The 22,289-nt window shown below is 39.6% G+C and overlaps 1 long non-coding RNA gene across 1 annotated transcript in view; it reads left to right on the top strand.

Moving 5' to 3' along the window:
• Positions 1-14,177, top strand: part of LOC141747582 (uncharacterized) — a 151,189-nt gene extending 137,012 nt beyond the window's left edge. Inside the window, exon 3 of the long non-coding RNA XR_012588760.1 lies at positions 14,068-14,177. This is a non-coding gene — a long non-coding RNA (uncharacterized LOC141747582). The remainder of the gene's footprint in view (positions 1-14,067) is intronic.
• The last annotated feature ends 8,112 nt before the right edge of the window (positions 14,178-22,289 follow it).

Raw genomic sequence — 22,289 nt, 5'->3', positions numbered from 1 at the left:
TTATTTTTAAAAGTTTCGAACAAGCATAAATTATCCTGTGAATATTCCCTACTTTGAGTAGAAGCAGTTCAGCATAATCGGAAGAGCAGCCTTCAATTTGGCTATTCCCAGAGTAGGAGTATGCTGCTAAATCATCTCTGTTATCAGTGGAGCTCTAAAAACAAGGCTATTGACCATGAGATGAATTTTGTCACAAGCTTGATGTAGGAGTCAGTTTTGACATTGCTCTAAATGTTCTCTTCTCAAAGAAAAGCTCTATTGAGAGCAGATGTATAAAAGTTAAGCAGAAGATTTTAGATAGCATAAATGAGAACGAGACATCTGATTTACCCAGGCTTCCACTGAGAGTTGAGCATCTCATTGCCCTTTATGCCTTTGAAAAATCTTCCCTTTAACTGCCATCTTACAAAATGTGGGTAGGAATAGAGTAGCAGGATAAGTCAGATTGTATCTGTACAGGTTTCTTCATTTTGGTATCGCAATGCACGTTCATAACTCTTCCAAAGGACTCAAATGTTCTCATGCCACTTGTCCTATGCTATGTGAACCCTTGCTTTCACCTGTCCTGTAAGATGAATGCATTTTTATTTCAGTTGAGGATGTTTTGGTGACCTTGGAGAAATTTGTTGGAAGAAATCTTAGTACATCCCTTTATGCTGGTGGAAAATTTTGTCATTCATAGCAGTGGGGCCATTACGCTCTGATGTTACTTCAAACCACTGGGATCTGCCTTTGTGCAAGCGTTGAATTTGGTTTTGCCAACTTCATTTTGGATTCATATTTTAGAAGTATAACTCATAACAAAAGTGAAAGCCTATGTCAACTCAGCACTACTGCTGTCTATTGGGGGATTTGAGAATTTATTACAGAAATGAATTTGCATGAATATTTATGCTTCATTAGTTACCCATTGGTGTGGAACATAGTATGGGAACTTTGTACTTACTGATTTTCTCAAGTTAAACTGCCAAACTGTTCATGACTGATATTCCCATATTAAGTGTGTGCAGCTTTTAACACTTGACTTAACAAGTGCCTTTAATTTCACTGAACATAAGTTATTGATCATGGCGCTTGTTGCCTGGAAGCTTCATTCGTGATTGTTAATTGAGCCATTGATTTTTTTAACGTTATCATTAACAAAAGGGTGAATGCTGTATTATAAAGTGGTCTGGTTAGACCCGGGAGGGGAGCAGTGTAGCTGACCAAAGAAAATATATATTTTTGTTAAACCTATCACAGCTGAAATCAGTTCAAAAACTCTCATTGACTTGCACGAAGAGAGCATTTGACTCAATATGGATTTGATTTGGCAAAAGTAAAGTTAATAGGGAAGTTCTGTAGATTTCAGGGATGCCAGATCAGACCAGATGTTTGGTACAAGTTCTGCGTGTTAGCATGCTTAGCATGACACTAAATCCAACCCAATAGGCCTTGCTGAGAAAAAGCTCATCTGTATAAGCTCAGGCTTGGCACCGCATTCGTACAGCCAAATAGCTCCCTGTTCAGAGCTGGCGCACGGCCAGCTGACTTGCAGCTCAGGCACAAGGAGCTTGCCTCTGTCTGCAAAAGACTGTTTATGCCGTGCCAAGGTTAGTGGAGCCACACTGATTTACAGCAGCTGGACCAGCCCATTGCTTTGTTTTCTATTTGCTGTTACCACATTAACCAAAAGGTGTGCACATAGCAAAGGAGCACGCCCAACAGCAATACCATGTTTAACTGTGAAATGGAAAGCAATATCCCCATGTTAGAAATAGAATCTGTGGACATGGAGACTTAGCAACAGTTAGGATAAGCTTAGAATTTAAGGTGAATAATGATGCTGTTGATGGGATGGGGACAAGTGTAATATATATACACATCATATATATATGTCTGATATTATGGATATGGCCTATAACTGAATTTTGTATAGTTTCTGGTGTGCAATGGTATGCAGTATGCAAGTATCTGTTTAATTACAACTGCCTTGTTGTCTTGGAACTATTATTACTGTCCGTGAGGTCATCTCAAGCACCTACAGGCTTTGGAGAAAATACGTCAGTTCACTAAAAACCTTTTGCTTGTATTCTGTCATGCACAGCTTTTATTTTTAAAATAGAACAGAAACAATGTTTCTGTCTCAAAGGCATGTGATGGAATTAATTTTCTTCTTATCCTATGGACATTGTTTTTAAGAGCACATATCATGGTATTCAGAGAGCAAACTCTCTTCTGAGCTGTCTTGCAGATTTACATGGTGATTTTTAATTGGCATGACTAGTAGATGGAGTCTAGATAGTTTGAAAGCATTCATTATTGCTATCCTTGTAGAATCGGATCTAAAAAATAAAAATGCCTATTAGATGCTACTGCAGAGGTGCTCATATTCATGAGCCCTCTGAAAAACACTACCAGGGTTTGACAACTATGGTAAGAAAGTATTCATGAGTTTACGATTTTGAAGGGTTCGAGTTCTTTGTAGTTCTCCAAACAGTTTCCAGAAACTATTTTATGACAGTTTTAAAAGACTTCAAAGACTTTTACTCCGGGGTATACCAGCTTTCTCTGGAAGACAGGAGTGTGGCGAGAGGTCTAAGCAGAGGTAGTAATGATTCAGGTGACATCAGCTCTCCTCATTTCCTGACCTTGTGTGGCTGACAGTTTTAGTGAGGATGGAAACAATGCTGATTTCTGAAGACTGTCAAGTGCGAGCAGTTTTCTGCTGAGTTGTAGGAGGCTGGAGATCTATAAACCTTTTTAAGTGCTAGGAGGAACGAGAGGGCATTGTTTTCACTGCAGCTGGTCTTTGAGACAGAAAGAGAATAGTAACTATTGAGGGACGGACTTCTGGAACAAGGCTAAGCTTTATTTATTAACTAGTAAAATTTCTTAAAGGAAGAGTGAGCAAGCAAAAATTTTTTAGCTCTGCTGCTGTGGGCAAATAAATAAAAATGCAGAAATTGTTATAATAACACAGCATGAAATTATATTGCTAAGGCAACACAAGTTCTTCCATTTTGAAAAAGGAACATAAATGTGAATAGCATTTCAAGACTATCCGAAACTAAAATCCTTGCTACTGGAAAGCAACATCCCAAAAATTTGGGGGAAAGCAGCATACCAATGATTATTGGTTGCAATTTTTTAAAGGATTTGCCTGACTTTGGCTAAGATGTTTCTGTATTAAATCCTTGGTTCTATTCCCAGCCTAACCAGCTAGGTTTTTGAAAGAGTTCAGAATGTATTTACTGAAATAAAAAGTCAAATATGAAACTGGTGGGGTACCCAATTGGCCCTAGATGTTCTGAAATGTCACCCTGAGAGTTTAATGTTGTGCAGCTCTTATTTATTACCAGTGTTTAAGGACAGTCTGTGAAACTAAACACACTGAGCTCCACTGAAGATCTGGTTGCTTTCTTTGTGCCCGAAAGGAAGATGAGGGTGTGAAAGTACTCCTGAACCATGAAGTTTTGTGGTCTTCCTCTATGCAGGATTCAGCCATTGACTTCTAGCACGTTTGCTACCTTTAGAAACATGAACTGGGAGAAAAGCGTATAGTGCACTTCCTTGGTATTTTGTCCATAATACTTTCTGAGATACCATTTGACTACTTACCTTCATGAAAAAAATGTGTGTGTGTTTATCTGGGGTTTTTTGAGCAAAGAAGCACAAAGGAGAACTTTTAGGGTAGCACATTACAAAACAACACATTTTGTTTCCAAAATACTCTTTGCTTCTGGGAGGGCTGTACAGAGATCCCCCCTTTTCTGAATGCTTTGGATCCAAGATCAGACCTGACAACGGAAATAGTCATAATGAATCCTTGCCCTGCTACATGAAGGGAACATGAAAATGTGCAGAACCAGGTGGACGTCCCACTTTTTTTCTCAAGGGAAGGCTTTGCTACCAACTGTGGGATAATGGGGTGAGATCTTCTTGGCGGCTGGTCACCAGTGGTGTCCCTCAGGGCTCAGTTTTGGGGCCAGTTTTGTTTAATATCTTTATCAATGATCTGGATGAGGGGATTGAGTGCACCCTCAGCAAGTTTGCAGATGACACCAAACTAGGTGGGAGTGTTGATCTGCTTGAGGGAAGGAAGGCTCTACAGAGGGACCCGGACAGGCTGGATCGATGGGCCAAGGCCAGTTGTATGAGGTTTAATAAGGCCAAGTGCCAGGTCCTGCACTTGGGTCACAACAACCCCAAGCAACGCTACAGGCTTGGGGAAGAGTGGCTGGAAAGCTGCCCAGCAGCAAAGGCCCTGGGGGTGCTGGTGGACGGCCAGCTTCACGTGAGCCAGCAGTGTGCCCGGGTGGCCAAGAAGGCCAACAGCATTCTGGCTTGTATCAGGAATAGCGTGGCCAGCAGGAGTAGGGAAGTGATGGTGCCTCTGTACTCGGCACTGGTGAGGCCTCACCTCGAGTACTGTGTTCAGTTCTGGGCCCCGCTGTGCATGAGGGACGTTGAAGTGCTGGAGCGTGTCCAGAGGAGAGCTACCAGGCTGGTGAGAGGTCTGGAGACCAGGTCATATGAGGAGAGGCTGAGGGAGCTGGGCATGTTTAGCTTGGAGAAGAGGAGGCTGAGGGGAGACCTCATTGCCCTCTACAACTACCTGAAAGGAGGTTGTAGAGAGGTGGGTGTCGGCCTCTTCCCCCAAGTGAATAATGACAGGACCAGAGGAAATGGTCTGAAGTTGTGGCAGGGGAGGTTTAGATTAGATATTAGGAAGAATTACTTTACTGAAAGAGTGGTCAGGCCCTGGAACAGCCTGCCCAGGGAGGTGGTTGAGTCACCATCCCTAGAGGTGTTTAAGAAACATCTAGATGTGGCACTTCAGGGCATGCTCTAGTGGCAGAGATTGTAGGTTGTTTGGTTGGACTCGATGATCTTAAGGGTCCTTTCCAACCATGAAGATTCTATGATACAATCAAATCCCTGCCCGCTTTGAAATGAAGGAGAAGAAGAGAAAACCACTGGCTTTGGGCTGGTTCTCCTCCCATCTCTTCCTGCTCCTGCTATAGGCAGTGTTAGGACTCTACCCCCTGGGCTTAGAAAGCAGGAGGGGAAGTCTTAATTTGGTGTCACTTGCAGCTTGATGACAATGCTGTAAGCTGTCCTCTCCCAGATAAGAGTAATGTCACATTGGGCATGCAACTGCATAAGGTACATTAGCGCTTTCAGGGAACGAGTCCTTCATTAGACTACAACGTAAACTTAGTTTATGGTAATCCCATGGGACACCTCCTTTGATTTAACCTCATACAGTAACTTCCCAGAAATCCAGATCCCAGGACCCCTCTGAATAGTTAAAATCTCCCCAAAGACTTGACGTGACTAGGTAGCAAGGGCATTTTTAATACCATGTTGGTTTTTCCCCTGCATTTTTGCTGTACTGAACACATGTATGCTTTCAGATCCTGGCTGGACAAATCACCTAGTCTACAGCGTTCACAGCCACTTTGTTCCTTCCATCCTGTTGTGTTAAAAGTGATAAAAAATTTAAAAAACACCTGGTCTCTCAGTTGGTTTGATTTCTGTCCAGCTAATATTATTAATTGAACCTGAGGTCCAATTTTGAGCAATCCAGTGAAAGACATTCGTACTTTTATTCTCCCATTTGACCTGTCCAGCTAGAGAAATAAGTTCCAAATACTGTCAGTGAAGTTAATATGAACAGCATACAGAATTTCAACCTACCAAAGGGATTTGTTTTTAAGCTTCTCTGAACTCCAGTGTCTGGATGAAAGCTCTGGTGTTTAGAATTAATGATGTCTTGGGTTAGCTCACACAGCTTGCAGTGCTCTAGGTACTGCGGTTTGATGACTGTCACTGTTGGTTGGGTCAAGAATAGCTGCCACAGACATAATCAGTGCGTTTCCTCATTTTATCAGACTGGTGCAAGAAGTAGTCATTTTTTCCAGGGGACGGAATTAATGGGTGAATGTGCTGTGGGGCTGGCACATGCTGCCTCCAGTTTAATAGCTGAATTAGAATCTTTTTAAACCCTTGGCACCAAGAAATGTGATTTCCCGATGCTTAGGGCTAATGCTGTGGTAAGTGCTGGGAAATCTTGAGTGATAGTACTAAGAGTTAACAGAGACAAAAAAAAAAAAGCACAATAAATCTTACCTGAAGTGTTTGGCTATGTATGAATTACACATGTGCATATATGTATTGGTCTGAAAGGTATGAGCACATGCAGAGAGATTAATTATAGTTTAACCTGCATTTAAAAGGATCATCAAATCTAATATTTTTTCGCTCGATATTTCAGCATTGCTTCTGGTGGCCAAGCTTGGGGGGAAAAAAAGATTTATAGCCACTATGTGAGAAACTGTATCAAATAAATAATGGGGCCAAATTAAACACATTGATTAACTATCATTCACTATCCTGTAATCTCTTAACGACTAAGGTCTAATTTAAGACAGACTAGAGTCAGGATTAAATTCTGAATCGCTGTTATTATTACATGTATTCATTAGGTTCTGGAGGAATTCAGGAGAGATTAAAAAGGCACCTTTGAATTAAGACCAGCTATTAATGGTGAAAGTTGACGGACTTAATTTAGCCATATTAATGGCATTTTCCTTATTCAGATAGCCTAACAAATGGAAGCATTAAACTTTACAGATTGTTTGTGTATTCCTGGTTTTCATCAGTCTAGTTTATTGTCAGAAAATCTGTAGAGCACCTGGAAATATAATAATGGCCAGTGTGATGCATTTACTAATTGGAATAGCAGAAAGCTAATTAGAGAGCTTTTCGGGGCAGTTGAAAGGGATAAGATTCAGTCAGTTCAGCAGCCAGTCCAACAAAATAAAATGGAGGGAGAATGCAAGGGGAGAGAAGCACTGTTCGTTTTAATTGACCTGTGCATGAAGCTATTTATATTTAACACTGCAAGTTTCAGACTGGCAAAAATGTGCCCAAACCCAGGCAAGTTAAAGACCTCATCGAAGAGATGAATGAGAACCTTTCTGTTAGCTTACTTGTGCATTTGGGTCAGAACAGAGGTAGGCACTACCACAATCTTAATGTTATTTTGCAATTTCTTGTGTTCTTCTGACAGTGATATGTACGTAGCCCTGTGAGTCAGGTGCATTAGAAGTCTACGTTTTCCAGCTCATGCTGGAAAGTCCAGGTCATGCTCGAGAAATCACTTCAGTGGCTGTACAATTTTCTCTGGCCTCCAGAATGCCTGGAATTAAGTTATTAACCTGATATGTGTTTTAGAGTTGCAATGAAACAAAAATATTGTATCTTTTTCTGGTGTGAGGAAAAACTCTAAGAGTTGACTTTTAAGGTCATCTATGTCCGTATCTTGCTTGATAATCTTTTCTTATGCTTTACTTTCCTAGGTATCTGATGTTTTATGCCTACATGAGCATCATCTGTCTTTAATACACAGGTAGCCTTGCAAAAGTGAATATAAAATGATGCTGCCCTCTTGAATAGTTGATTCCATACTTGCTAATAAAGCCCTTGCTATCTTCTGTCCCTCTTCTTCTGCCATTTTTCAGCCAGTTTTCTGATGTTTTGCTTTCAGTAAAGAGGCCATTATTCCTGCAATCTATCATTATAAGGAGTGCTGCCTACTTCAGAGAACCTCTTGCAGCCTAACTGGAATCACTCGATGATTTGGATCATTAATATATTGCAAAATGACAATAAGAACTGAAGTGAGGGGGCAGGCAGACACAAAGTGCTGATGAAGATGTATCTGCTCTGCTGTCAAAATTCCATTTGCAAATATAGGAGACACCATTGTCTTTCTTTTAGCTAGAAGGTGAAACTTTAACACGTCTAAAGAGTATTGATTGTTAACCCTGTTGATCTCAGTTTGGGAGTAGACTCAGAACCCTTAAGTCTTCTGCTTTTCCTCTAGGTTTTTGCTTCTGGACTTTAGTGTGAGATCTTTTAAATCATTCTGCTACTGATATATTTCCCTTTCTTGAAGCTTTGTTTATTGTTATGATGATACGGAAAAGGACTTCTTTTTCTAGGTGTTTTCTGCTTTGGCACATGATATTCTAAGTTCTGCTTCTTCTCCTTTTCCTACCAAAAAAAAAAAAAAGTCTTGCTCTTAAGTAGATTTCATAATATCAATGATTTTTTTTTAAGAGGATGCAAGCCTAGGAACAGCAGTAGTTCATCTCATCTGCAGCAGCGGCACTAATCTTGTACACATTGGCATGCACACAGGGCAATAAAAAGTGACATGATGTAACATTTCAGTGAAGAATTGTAGGCACTGGAGCCAAATGCTGTCATTTCAGTCTTTCTGTGAGGAGTGATTTATTCTCAATTTGCCAGTGTGGGCTTCTTTGAGAGAGAGAGGGAGATTGTGTGAGTGTTGGGAATTATGCCTACGCTTTTTAAGTGTTACTAGTGATTTTAGGTATCTCTGCCTTCAGGTGCCCAACCTGGCATTCCAGGGAGGCTTGATTCTTGGCACACGTATTCAGCTTGTTTAGAGAAACTCTGCCTCAAGGAGAACACCCCAAATCATTGGGTTTGACTATCTGTTACCTTCTGTTCTGAAGACACCAAAGATGATGTCTGTAAGGGACAGTGCTTCAGACACCATGCTCTGATCTAGCAAAAGAACTTCCACAAGTTAACCTTTTCTCCATCTATACGGATTTTTAATAGGCAGAAATCTTATTTTGCTCCTAGAATGGGAGCTAGGACAGAGGCTGATGGGACAAATCTCTTCACTTTTCACATGATTAGTCTTCTGAAGGCACAGATCAATTGCCCAGAGCTGTTTCTTCCTTTTTAGAGGCAAATATATAATCTTATTAATGATAATGCTTTTTTGCCAACAGCATGATATTCTGTATTGTTGAGTTTAATGATCAGCATGAAACCTATTAACTGCATGAGATATGGTGTCGGAAATCTGGGGTAAAATCTTTGGCACTTGGAAATATTAACTGACTTGTTTGCAGCACTGCAATCTCCTACAGTTAGCATTCTGCCAATTACAAAGATACAAGCTCTAAAAGATAAGCTTTCTGCTTTGTGCTATGCCTGTGCTTTACCCTGTAGTCAAAAGTCCAAAGTAAGCCTTCTTGGAAGCTGCAAAAGCTTGGAAAAGTTTAATCTAATTTACTTTCTTGTGACTGTGAACACTTGGGTACCTCCTGATTCTGAGTGAGTCTAGCAATGACTAAATGAACAGAGTGTCTCTTCTCAAGCAGTGTGGATTTGGGGGGAAATAAATCAATTACTCAGACAAGGATTTCACCTCAATTGTGGTTTGATGCTTTTATGCTATATTTTGTGTTCCTCTGTTGCCATTTCACTTTTGGCTAGCAAGAATGTGGAATTAAGCTGCTTTTATCAGTGACTGTCAATGTTTCTGCTTATAGTCAGTTTTTCTTTCCTTGCATGTGCCTGTCTCCATTGCTCAATTTTGCTGATGAAAGTTTTGAAACTTCCCCTTCATTGAGAGGTCAGCGAAGCTTGCAATTTGTCACTTCAAGACATCAGTTCCTATAGCAAATCTCTCATTAAATTTTCCTTGTTGCATATCAGAGGTTGAGGTCGTATGGCCCCAGGTTGTCTTGTCTCTGAGGGGAAAGCTGGCGTTGAAGTATTTGATTGCTCCACCACAGCTGTGAATTTGAAGAAGTCAATCTTTTCTGGTTTTCACTCCCCCTAGGGCATATTTCCTCCTCTACACAATTTAACAGTGATTGGCTGTTTTAATAGCTTTTGAATAAGTTTGTTCTTAAACACGTTTCCTCCATTTCTCCTCCGTGCGCAGTATGGAGTTTGCACTCTGAATAACTTACTGGTTTGCCTTGATGCTTTCCATGCCCTCTGCTCCCTCTAATCATCTTTTTAGGTATAGCAATAAGTAATTAGGGAATGTCATTTACACTTTCCACTTCTGGTGCCATGAAAGGAATTGATGCTTATCGTGGTGCCTAGAAGTCCCCTCATGACTTCCCTGTTAAAACTGTTCTGCTATCTACTGGGACCTGAATCTCTCTGTAATTACTTTCACAAGATTGTTCGGGCAGGAAGACTATCTGTAATCACTCGATGACAAAGTTCCTTCTCATCCTTCCTCTAGACTTCCACTTGCTGGAGCCTGTTGCTTTAGTTTTCTTTGCTTTTCAGAAACTAGGGGGTGAAGATGAAGACCTTCCACACCCATTTAGCTATTTCTCCATTTACTGGTTTTCTATGCAAACTTCAGAATAGCGTCTTTCAATGGAAGGCTATGGCTAGTACGATTTTTCATGTACTTTTAATTTCTTTGGTCGAAGTAGAGGAGATTTTAGCAAGTGAAACCACCCCACTCTTTTCTGTCTGTTGCATAGCATTTGGATTCACCTTTTCTCCTTGAAGATACCTGACCTTATTGTTTAATGGAAGGCACATCTATGAATTAGATTTGCTAAATATCATTCACAAAAGCAGCGGTATATTCTCAAAATATTAATTCATAATACTTTATATCTATTTTAACAGAAAATAAGAAATACAGTTCTGACTTGTATGACAATACTGTGCTTATCTTCTTTTTTTAGGCTGGCATTGCTCAGAGCCTCCATGCCCACCCTGGGAGCGGCTGGGTACAGCACTGAGATTTGGGAGCTACCAGTGCAGTGGAATTTGCAATCAGAGACACTTCCATTCCCTACGGAAAAACAGGCTGTAGTGAATCAGAATAGGATTACGGCTCAGCTACAAGTCACTCATGCAAATCCACAAAGAAATTGGGGCTTCTAGCTCTCATTGCTTAACAATGGATTTGGGCGCTTAAATCTTTCTAAGCGGGCAAGTGGGAGGGGAGTTGTTACAAAATAATTAGCAAATACCTTGGTCTGGAGGTATACCTGTGCTTTGCAGTGTACCCTGACTTGCAGCAATTTCCTTCCCTTTAAGCACATAGCCAGTGTTACAGGTTAAGGGTACTTAGTAAGCAACATAATGTCATTTGTTGTCTTTGCAAAATATGTCCTGCAGCTTCTCATATGGGGTCTCTATGTGCTTCCCTGCACATCTCTTAATGTAAGCAGTGCCTTAGAAACCTAGCTAAGAGTGCAAGTCAGCTGAAGAGAAGAAAATTGGGAGGGAGAGGCAGCCCTTAAGGGAGAGCAGCATAACCTCGTCATTTGCTTGGGGCCTTGAGCTCTAAGGACACAACAAATAGGTGCAAATGCCTCTGTGGCCAGAGAAGCAGACAAGGGGGCCAGGGCTGTTAGGAGAGAGAAGCACTGCTCTGCTGGTGCTGGAGAGAGAAAATTCAGATTGACAATCAGAAAGGCATTTCGGTGAGAGTGCAGTGACGGGTGAATGCAGGCATCAGACCAAAGCAGCAGACACTTCAGTTAGAGAGGCGTGATCCACCTCATCACCACCACTGTAGCTTGGAACAGGAAGAGGGCATATCAAAGCTCACAGGTGGAGCTGTTTGTGCCTTGCCGTGTTGTTGCAACCAACTGCTGTGTTGTTCTCACAGCAAATGTCCGGGTAATTGAAGTCACCCTTGAGACCGGGTTCTGTTGGCCTGAGACTTCCTTGAGCAGCCAAAGTAAGGTTACGTCAGCCTCATCATCCTGATTAGGAGGTTGGTAACGGATACCAAATGTGAGATCCCCCTCAGTGACAACCCCTCTAATCTAGACCCAAAGGCATTCAATAGACCTTTTGTGGTTTCAGCTCACCTACATACACTCAAATTTTTCTTTTACATAAAGTGCAACTCCACCTCCTCTTCTTCCCTTCCTATCTTTCTGAAAAAGTTTGTAGCTGTTTGTGGTCTTCCAGTCATTCAAGTTTTCCCACTGTTTCTGTGATTCCTGTGAGAACTGAACTCTCAAACCGGGCATGGAGCTCCAGTTCTTCCTGTTTGTACGTTGGTATAGATGCACTTGAGGTGGCTGGACTTAGGGTTCTTGCCTTTGGAGAGGGCACAAAAAAATCATGAACAAGAATCAATGGCGTGCTGAGGCACTGGATGCTGATTTTCCTTATCTTTTGTAATTGCAATGTAGAGAATCAATTCCTATCCATAATTTTTTGATTATCTGTTCACAGTAGAGTATGGGAGATACTTTAAGGGTCCTGTGTGATGATCCACAGCTGTTATAAATGCATAGATTCTCTTCCTGGTGTTGTTGGCAGGCCTTTGTAGGTGGGGTGTCAAAAAGAGGGCAACTCTCTTTGGTCTAATAGAGGGGAACTGAACTACTACTGCTTCTGTTCCCTTTGAAAATTCATGCAGTGCAAGTGTGCCTGTGAAGTGAATTTGACTGAACAGGTTGCATAGTCTTTCTATCCTCGTATTAAAAAAAGAATAATAATTTAATAGTATTTTTTAAAAAAGCAAGTAACATGGCATTTGTTGCTAAGCAGGGAGGAAAACTATTTGTGTTTCTAATAGGAGCCACTGGGAAGAGAGAGATTTGGGGGAAAAAATCAGCCAGAGGGAATAGGTTGATGAAAGCTGTAAGTTCTAAGTGGGTTTTATCTCTTTGCTACTTTGTAGTTCCTGTGGGTAAGCAAGTAAACCTGACAGTTCAAACTACATTTTCCTCAATATCTCAAAATTCATTCAACTTCCCGTGTTACTAATTATTTCTTCACCTGAGAATCAGCTACTTTGTTTCAGGCTACAGAAAGGAAAAAAGATGCAGCTTTATTACCAGGGTCAAAAAAAAAAAAAAGAAAAAAAAAAGATAATTCTCTGCATCCTTGATAGCATGCAGCCTTGTAAATAAGAATACCAGTTCCTTTGTTTTTTGGTGATTATAGTAGGCTCTTAGCACCTACAGGTGGAGAAAGGAGGTGAATCGTTTTCTTTCCCCTCTTGAATGAATAAGCTCTGTTATTTAAAAACTTCTTGACTTCTCTAATGCTAAATATATAATACATTCAGGAGATTTTAGTTAGCATAGAGTCAGTAGGCTGGTGTTGACAATTGTGGAAACAATGAACATTAATTTCTCTTATTTTTTAGAAAGCATCATAAGGCATTAATTAAGTTTTTAATTAGGCATCCTATTATAATTTGCTTTAGAGAGGTTAAAGGCCTGGCAAACATACTCTGTCAAATCAATGGGTGTCTTTACATTGATTTCCATGGGATTTGGACAAGTCACAAAGGAGTCGATTAAATTTTTGACAGGGTGACAAAGAATTAGATTCTAGATATCTGACCTACCCCTGTCTCTTCTTTTCCCTTGAGTCTCTGACGATCAGAGAATGCGCTCAGAGAAAAGAAAGGTTGGAGTTAAAAATATGATGTCCAGAACAATAGCTTAATCGTTCAGTTGATCTGTGCAAATTCTGTTGTCATTAAGTGAATAAGAAATTTAAATGGATAATTCATAAAATAGATACAAACTCAAGTAGCCACTAGTAAATGTTTTGGATTTGTAGTTTAATAGCAAAGGTGATGGACCAGAATTGAGGTGTTCTAAGGACAGGCCTTCCTAAAGATAAAAGTAACAAGCAACTTGCAAACGGTAACTTGAGAAATTGTTTATAGATATAATTTATAACCAACCTTCAGAAATGCAACCTTGCAATAATGAAATGGGATTATACATAGAGCAGAAGCTATATAGTAAGGTCAAAGCTGAAATATGGAAATAATATATTCTGTGGTTTTACAACTTCCTAGAACACCTTAAAATATAAATTCACACTACCTCTAACCAGCCTCCTGTGGAGCTGCCACTTTCACTGCCTTTTTACTAGAAGACTATTCTAGTCCTGTGAAGAAATGGATGCTGTAAGAGCTAGGCATTGGGGTGCTTGGTATCACTCGTGGGCGTTATGCCTCAGGTTTTTCCAGATGCCTAGAAAACATCCATGCTCTACAGATGTTAGTGAAGACTTGTGACATGTGAAGACTGGGCTAGGGCCAATGTTCTGAGGGCTGTTTTTTGTAGCTTGTGTCCCTATTATCCATGAGAAGATGTGATGGTCAATTTGAGGTGTATTTTAGTAATAGGTTTAATGTCCTTCTCTGCTTCATTAGACCAGTTAAGCAGTTTTGGAGAACAGTTAACGACATTAGGGAATGTAAAAAATTTTTTTCCTTTGTTCTTTCAGAGGGCAGAATGCCTTTTTAAAGTCAATTGTGCTGAAGGCCTAACAACTTGGTCCACAATATGAAGCTTCTGAGATGTGGAATGCAGAAGTGACAGCGGAAAATCATCTCTCATCCATCATTGAATTGTTTGATACACCAAGTATTCAACTTCAATCAAAAAAAGCAAGTGAGCCTCATAAAATGTTCCTTGGTAGGTAAGATAATTAATTTATCTATTTTTTTTTATTGTCTAAGAGTAAGAGAAACTGAAAAATTCAGTCATGTAAGAGTTGAACAGAGATCAGGTTCTGTCATTTCATATGCACGTAAAGGTAGATGGCGTTTTTGCTAGTTTGAATATCTGTGATTGAACTACTATTTCTTGTTACAATAAATGGATTGTAATGTGATCGAGAATATCAGACAGTTGACAACTTTGTCTTATCCCTTGTCCACTTTTGTGTCAAGAATTTCACTGTATTCTTGTGGCCAGTTAGTGTCAGGGGATGATCTGGTCACAGACATTTCTGTGATCAGGCCATGTTTAAATGAAATTGAGACTTCTGATGCTGAGCTGCCTCCTTACCTTCTGTCCACGTTAGCTGGCTGTGGAAAATGATTCTTTATGATTCTACAAAAAGAATAATTTATTCTAGCAATATTCTAGAATAGCAATTCTAGAATATTCTAGCAATTGTATAGCAATTTATTCTAGAATAATATTATTCTAGCAAAAAGAATAATTTTCGGAAGTATTCTTCGGTCTCCTTTCAGCAGTGAAAGGCCAAGTAAGAGTAATTTTGACAAAGGAGGTGTTACTCCTTATTAGTTTTTTCTTACTTTTTCCTGAGCCTGGCCTGGCTTGGGGGTTAGCCCAAGATACTTGAAGTATCCTCAAGAATTTCCTTTGCTCAGATATTTAGCAACTTACTGTAAATAAGTGATGTTCTTGCTTTTTCAGGCAGCTTAAATGGCATAGATAGAGCAGCCACTGGGAATTTAAATGCCAAAGTACATGAAAGAGAAGGGTGTCTGCAGTTCATTGGATGGGTCTGTATGGTCTGTGTGCTTAGACTGTTGGGGGAGAAATGACCAGTGGAGTGAAAACAGATCACTTGAACTTTTCCAAATAAGGCTTACTGATAAGATTCTGTTGTAATAGATTATTAAGGGAATATTTGCAGAAATAAGATTTTTCTCTCCATTTTCCGGAGGAAGGTGAAAAGAGAGGAGAGCAGATCTAAAGCCAAATACAGTAACTTTATTGACTTAATTCAAATTGCCACCAATATCAGATGATTGAAGGAAGACTTGAATCTGTCTCACAGTAACCTCTTCACCTTTTTTTTTTTTTTTTTTTTTTTTAGAATTTAAAAAGGAAACAGCCCTTTAGCTGCTTAAACAGAGATTTAGATAACCATTGCACTGGGTTTTCTTAGATATTTGGCATGTTTAATGAATTTCTCAGACATTTCATTTGCTTTGTAAGTGCCAATTATCAGTCTAACGTAATGGAGGATGGTTTAACATGAACTGTCAAGGAAGTTTATAAAATTATCATGTCAACACTGTATTCTTCCAGCAGAGTTAGAGAAAGATTACAAGAAAATGATATTGTCATTTAATTAAACAGTGTGCACGTTAATATTTTGCTATTACTCATTACTTATTCTTCATACTGGCAAGTACTAGCTGTTATTTTATAGTGCCATCAGTTTGTTGTGCTTGGTGATGGGCAGTTCCTTAGGTGGCCTGAAAACCTCAGGTATTAAATTGGAGGGGGCCTGTGTGTAGCAGAATGGTGATTTTTCTCACCCTCCTAATGCTATCCTAATGTAATTGCCAAACAAGATTTCAGTCACAGTTGACTGTGCAGATATTTTAGATGTGATTTCGTGTTCTCACGTTTTCAGCTGTCAGTGAAAGGAGTACCACTACCCTAACCTAACATCTTCTTGAGGTATAGTCTCAAGTTGTGTGTACATTCAGGTTTCCCACATTCTCTCCAAATCATCAAGATTATTTGTTGTTGAGTTTTGTATTTAAATTTAGATCTGAAAATACAAACTCCTGCCAGTTAAAACTCTGGTAGCTCAATAAACTTGCAGAGCTAGCTCAGATACCCATGCTCATTTGGATCACGTGGCACAAGCACTGCCTATGGAAACCACGCGAGCTCTCCTGGAGTAGCACCAAGAGTAGATATAAAAGACCTTGCTGTAGACTACTGATGCCAGTAATACCTGACTAACATCCAGATGGGCAGAGAGACTAGGATCAGATTAAGTCACCAAAGCTAATCCCAATTTCCACCACTACAGAAAAACTCCCTTGAAACTAGCTTTGTATTTTAGGTCAAGAAAGCGAATGTTTCTTTCCAGTAGTGATGATAGGTCTTTGGCAATGCTAATCAACAAGTATTCAGTTTTCCCTGTAACAACAGATTTGCTCTAGACTTTTTAGGAACATTTTTGGCCTCTCTTGTGGCTACTCTGAATTATTCTTTTTTATTATGAGTTTTGTGTCAAAAAAAAAATCCTGTTCCCTCCAGGATACTTAAGGCTGGTGTCTATGTGATGGTTCTCTTCCCTGTCAGAATCTAACTAAATAAATAAGCACTGCCCATGATTTTGCTTTATTAGGTAATCTCAGTCCTGCAAGTGACTGACTTAAATTTATAATTTGGCAGTTTTTGTGTCTGTCAAATTCTGATCGTTGTGAAAATATTTTTTTGTAATGTGTCTCTCTTCCATTGAGGAGGTAAGCATCTTCCTAACTCTCTCACAAGGAATCGTAATTCCCTTGTGGTAAAAACAAGCAGTCGGAAATGGCTACAGTGCTGGAAACTAGAAAGCTGTACAAAAGTAGTAAATGACAGACCCTCCTTTAAGAACTTGCAAACTAAAGAATGATACAGAAGTGTTTACAACTCAAGGAGGATTTGATGTGATTCACAATGAGCTAGCATGATGAAAGATTGGAAGTGGCTCACATTGAGCATTTCTTTACTGAAGTCTTAAAGGATTGAACACTGAGCAAGGCTTTGCTTCTGAGTGAGATGCTTGAGCACACAGAGCTGCGAGTACCCTTAAAAAAAGTTTTCCTGAATTGTGGCCTTGTTCTTGGGACATGCGGATTGCTTGATTGAAGAACTTCCCTCCTTTCTTGAGAGAAAAGAAATTTCATTTGGAACTGTAAATGCTTAACACCTCTGTATATCAGACTACGTGCATCTCCTCAAACCTAGAGAGGGAAGCACATGTCAATTCCCATTACTAGAAGGCTGTTTACATCTGGCAGAATCTGGCCTTCAATTTTTAATTAATTTTGCACTGTAGATTTTGTAATGTTATGCAAGCAAGAACAAAGTGTTCTGTTCTTGCTACATGCTTAATATATCTGTCATTACAGATCTCTAGCAAAAATTGGTAGAAGTGATTAGAATCATAGGATAATTTGGGTTGGAAGGAACCTCAGGAGGTCACCTAGTCCAACCTGCTGCTTAAAGTAGAGTCAGTCATGAGATTAATATGCTTCCAAGTTTTGGGGTTTTTTATGCTTCCCAGCAGATCACAGGTTAATTCGAACAAAGTGATAATTTTATGAAGTGTCAGTCATTTCTTTAGAAATTCAGCTATTATCACATTTATATGGTTTTAATTCATGGGTTAACTATGGGAGCTCAGTAATGTATAGTAGCAATTCTGTAGTCCTTTAAAATGTTACACTCACTATTATACCACCTTCTAACTTTCCTCATAGTTCCAACAAGTGCTAGAAATACTATTGTTATGATAAGTTATGGATCCCCAATGGAGGCATTTAATTTCATGGTATGTTAAAGACTGTAACAGCCTATTAAAACAGGGGGTGGGAAATCTTACCTTTAAAAAAATGAAGCAGAATGAAATGCTTAGTGGCATTTCTCCAAGAGAGCCATTTATCAAAACCCAAATCTTAGAGATAAGATTTTTTTAAGTAATACGTTCTTCAGGGACCAACAGTGAGAATGGTGTGGCCATCCTTTTTTAGCAAACATCGACTACCGTTTCTAATTCAAAAGAGCTATCAGTGGCAGCTGAAGAAAGACTAAGCTAATACTCAAAGTATGTCTATGATTTTACTTTCATTATTCTTACTAAAATAGCCAAGGAATTAGGACAATTAATGATTCTGCTCATGTGTGTGATTATAATATTGGTACATAAACCTATGAAGGCTTGCTCAGTGCTTAACTTTGCTCACATAAATAGTCCCTTTAGCTTAAAAACATGGATAAGACCCTAGTGTTTGTGCTGGCCTTTTGGAAGCTTTCAGAACGCCGTTATCCCTGTGTGAACCTTGAACAGCACTCATAGCTTTGAGAATCTGAAAATATGTCCCCCTGCCAACAGAAGCAGCAGAGCACAGCTGCTTGCTTTTCAGCTCCAAAACCTTTGGGTTTTGTTTGCAGCTGTCTGTCATAAGTACTTGCTTTGGAGAATGTAAATAACTAAAGATGAAAGGTGATTTTTGTATAAGGGAAAATAAGTAAATAGATGAAACCTTTACGAAACTCACTACTCTATTTAGTTGTCCAAGTACCCATTTCAGTGCCCATTGTAGCCAACAGGAACCTTTCCATTGACTTTAGCAGAACCTGGGCTGATCCCTGGAACTGTACCTATAACTGCACATGAAGAATCCTACAGAACTACCAAAGCTGAAGGATTCAGGAATCTGGAGTAGAATTAAATATTAATTTCTGCCTGGTTGGTATCATCTGGGACTTAGGCACAGAGGGTGTTAAAGAACAGGTTATAATAAAAAAGAATAAATGCAGAGCCTGAAAATCGCTAAAGTCCTTACCAATCTCTTCCTCAGGAGTACAATTCTGTTGTCCTTTATTATTAATATATCACAACAGTACCAAATATGGGCTGAGTGTTTTGCAGTCTGGAGCAACATACAATCCATCATTAACAAATGTTATAAACTGATGAAGGGGGGAGCTGGAGAAAGCAAAGAGGTGAAATTCACAGGTAGCAATCAGATAATGTTGTCACCTTAATAATTTTTTTAACACCTCTGTGCTGTTTTGGAGGTACTACAGTGGGAAACAACAGTTAATAATGGTTTGGTGAGTGGAGGAGTCTTGTAAAGCAGGTTGTTTCTGAGGGAGCTGGGAGAAGTTGTAAGGGAATTTGAAGTTGGGGGTGTGGCAGCTGGCAGGAAATATTGAGTTAATGTGAAAAGAAAGACTTTGGTCACCATCATTCCATGGTAATAGTAAAAGCCTTGAACATGAGGGCAAGCAGGCTCAGTTTGGAACAAGTCATAGAGCAAATCAAAGTTTCAGGAGTTAAGGTGGGAAATAATTTGCGGCTTTATCAGTGAAGGAGCTGTATGTATAGAGGGAATGCAGGGCTATGAATGGGAGGCAGAATGATTTAGTACAGCAGAATTCTTTTGAGAATATAATGAGCTTCTGCCCCTAAATTAAAACTTTTCTTTAAAGATTTTGAATCCAAAAATAACTATCAGGAGAGTTTCACAGAAGCATTAATTACTTTCATTCCTAAATCTGACGGCGATCCAAATTCATGTTCCAACTGCCATCCCTTTTCCCTTATAAATTAAAGTTGCAGAGCTAAATTATTGGCTTCAAGGACTGCAAAGGCAATTTTCTACATCATATCTCATTCCCAAGTTGAATGTTATACGTAGATTATGCACAAACAATGCTGAAAACCTTTATAGCAGCATCCCTTGAGCCAGTAAACTCTTTGTCTACTAAACAGAATTTCCTAATGACAGTGCAAAAGTATGTGACTGCCTACAGTGGGATTACCTCTTCTCTAACCCTCCAGTGCTCTATCTTTAGCCCTTATTCGATACAGCTATTTTTCTCCTTTTTTATAAGCCTACAAGTACTACGATTTTATGAGTGATATTTCTTCATGGTCCTTAATTATCCTCTTTCTTCTGGCTTTGTGAAGTGTTTTTGCTTAATAACAGATTCATACAAGACACAGATGTGTCTTTCAGATGTATCTTTTGTTTCAGTTATCACTAATTCGGATTGGTTTTTTGTTGTTAGGAAAAAATGTTGGTTGCCTTTTGAGATTTTGTTCTAATAAAACAAGGAATTGGTATTGCCATAATTCAAGACAGACTCTGTATCTGTGTCATACCCTCATGCTATTTAACCTGTCCACTGGTTGGAGTTTTTTTTTTTCAGACCAAGATTAGTGCTTACAACCCTCCTCATGTAATATCTAAAATATCCCATGCTTATCTTTGTTGTAAGATTTCAATACAGAGGTCCATCTAGCTTCCACTTGTTTTTTTGACATGCTAAGTGCTACTCTCGGTTCAAGTGTAGGGACAAGGAGGCCATGAAGAATAACAACTGGATGCGAAGGATGGGACATTCTTAATTTTGTTCTGTGGTTGAATAGTGAAGGAGCATCTCCCTGCTTTTGGTTGGGACTTCTGGACTGGTGCAATGGTTGCAGGTCATCTGAGCACCATTCCGACACCTGCACCTTGGCTGGGCACATGTGTCCTCTGGCAGTGAGTCCATTTAAACCAGTATCTGAATGAAATTTAAAAAAAAAACTTACTCTTTTTTTCCTGTTTAATTGCATCTACTCTTTTTCTTTTGTTAGATTTTGCCAATGTACAAACGTATTTAAAATATCACAGACCACAAAGGCATGTGAACAAACTGCAGCAGGTTCTCAGGACTGCTTAGCTTGGCACAGCCCCAGCTGGGCTGTTCTTGCAGGCCTAGGTCTGAGAAATAAATTATCTTTCTAGAAACCAAAGTTTGGATTTAGCTGAGCTTCAAGCGAGCATAAACATCAAAGTAGCTGTTGTTGTTTGTTGCTGTTTATGATACGGGATGGGGGGAGGTTAAGCTCTCCGTGCTGTGGCCTACTGCTTGCACGGGGGGTGTATGTAGCCTTGCAGTCACCGTCCTCCTTGGGTTTTACACAGAGTGACAGAGGGAGGCTCTTGGTTTTTCTGCTTTGGTTGTATCAGCAGTTGGGAACAAATTCTGGATTTTCTTTCATTTTTCGGGTTGATGCTGGAACAAAAGTTGAACTTAACAGATTCCCCCCCCCCCCGAGACTGCTGGTGCTCTCTGAGAGCTGTATCCCTGTTTTCCTGCAAGTATAATAGTGCAAAAGTTAATGTTACCGGTGGCCTCTTGGCATAGCATCATTCTCCCAGAAATGTCTGCTTAAAAATAAGGCTCTGAAAAAATATCCTCTAATTCTACAACTTACACATTTTGAAACTTCTGAAGATATTTTGCTATCCAGAGGTATTTAAATCCTACCTCAGTACTTACCTTCCATTGAAATAACCGGATCCTGGAAGAGCTTGAAAATGTGGGCTATATTTTTAAGTAGATATTTTTTACGTAATACAATGAAGTTAAGGGTTTAACAGGAAACATAACTTGTATCTTTCACCTTTTTCTAACTCTTTGGTCTTGTATCTGCTCATTAAAGCATTTAAGGTTTAAGAAAAATGCACCTATGTTTCTCTGTAATCTAGGCCCACTCTGGAAGGCCCCCAGTAACTGGGACACCTGACTGGTACAATAGTTAAGCATAATAAAGCCAAGACATGCACATCAGAGACGTTTGACTCGAGGCTATCAAAATATGTGGAACTAGTAGGATGAAATCTTTCCTGTTTGAATACAAATGTTTTTCTCATCCAGTGTTCTTAGCAAGGGAAGTTGGCAGCAGCCTGTTTCCCAAATTGTGCATGAGCCCCCAAGCTCTTCTGGCCATTGAATTCTGATTTTCCTTGTTTTTAACCAACTCATCACCCTCTCTGGCATTTGTTCTGCTTTGAAACGTGTAGATGGGATGGGAGAGCAGTTTACTGCAGTATTCATACTTATTATTTGGGAACCAATGGGAAGAAGAAAAAAACTGGGATCTTTTGCAAGGGAATAGGGAAGGGCTTGTTTACCAGATCTCACATTTCTGGCAAACAGCTGGCTGTAGTTTTAATAATGAGCTGTCCATAATTGGAATGTATTTAGTCCAAGTTAACACACATGCACTAAACTTGCTAATTGGGAATTTCTCTTTATAATAAGCACATTACTCTTGCTTTTTCAAGTAATGTTAATGTGCTGATACAGCAGAGAGAGTGCACCTCGCTACGTGAATGCAGCTAGCAGGCCCCAGTGCATGGTAATTTTTGAAGAAAACATATGGTAAGAGTAATGGCTGAA

This window comes from Larus michahellis, chromosome 8 (assembly GCF_964199755.1).
Source record: "Larus michahellis chromosome 8, bLarMic1.1, whole genome shotgun sequence".
NCBI lineage: Eukaryota > Metazoa > Chordata > Aves > Charadriiformes > Laridae > Larus > Larus michahellis.
Note: the sequence above shows the minus strand (reverse complement) of the source record. Positions and strands in the feature narration are given on the sequence as shown.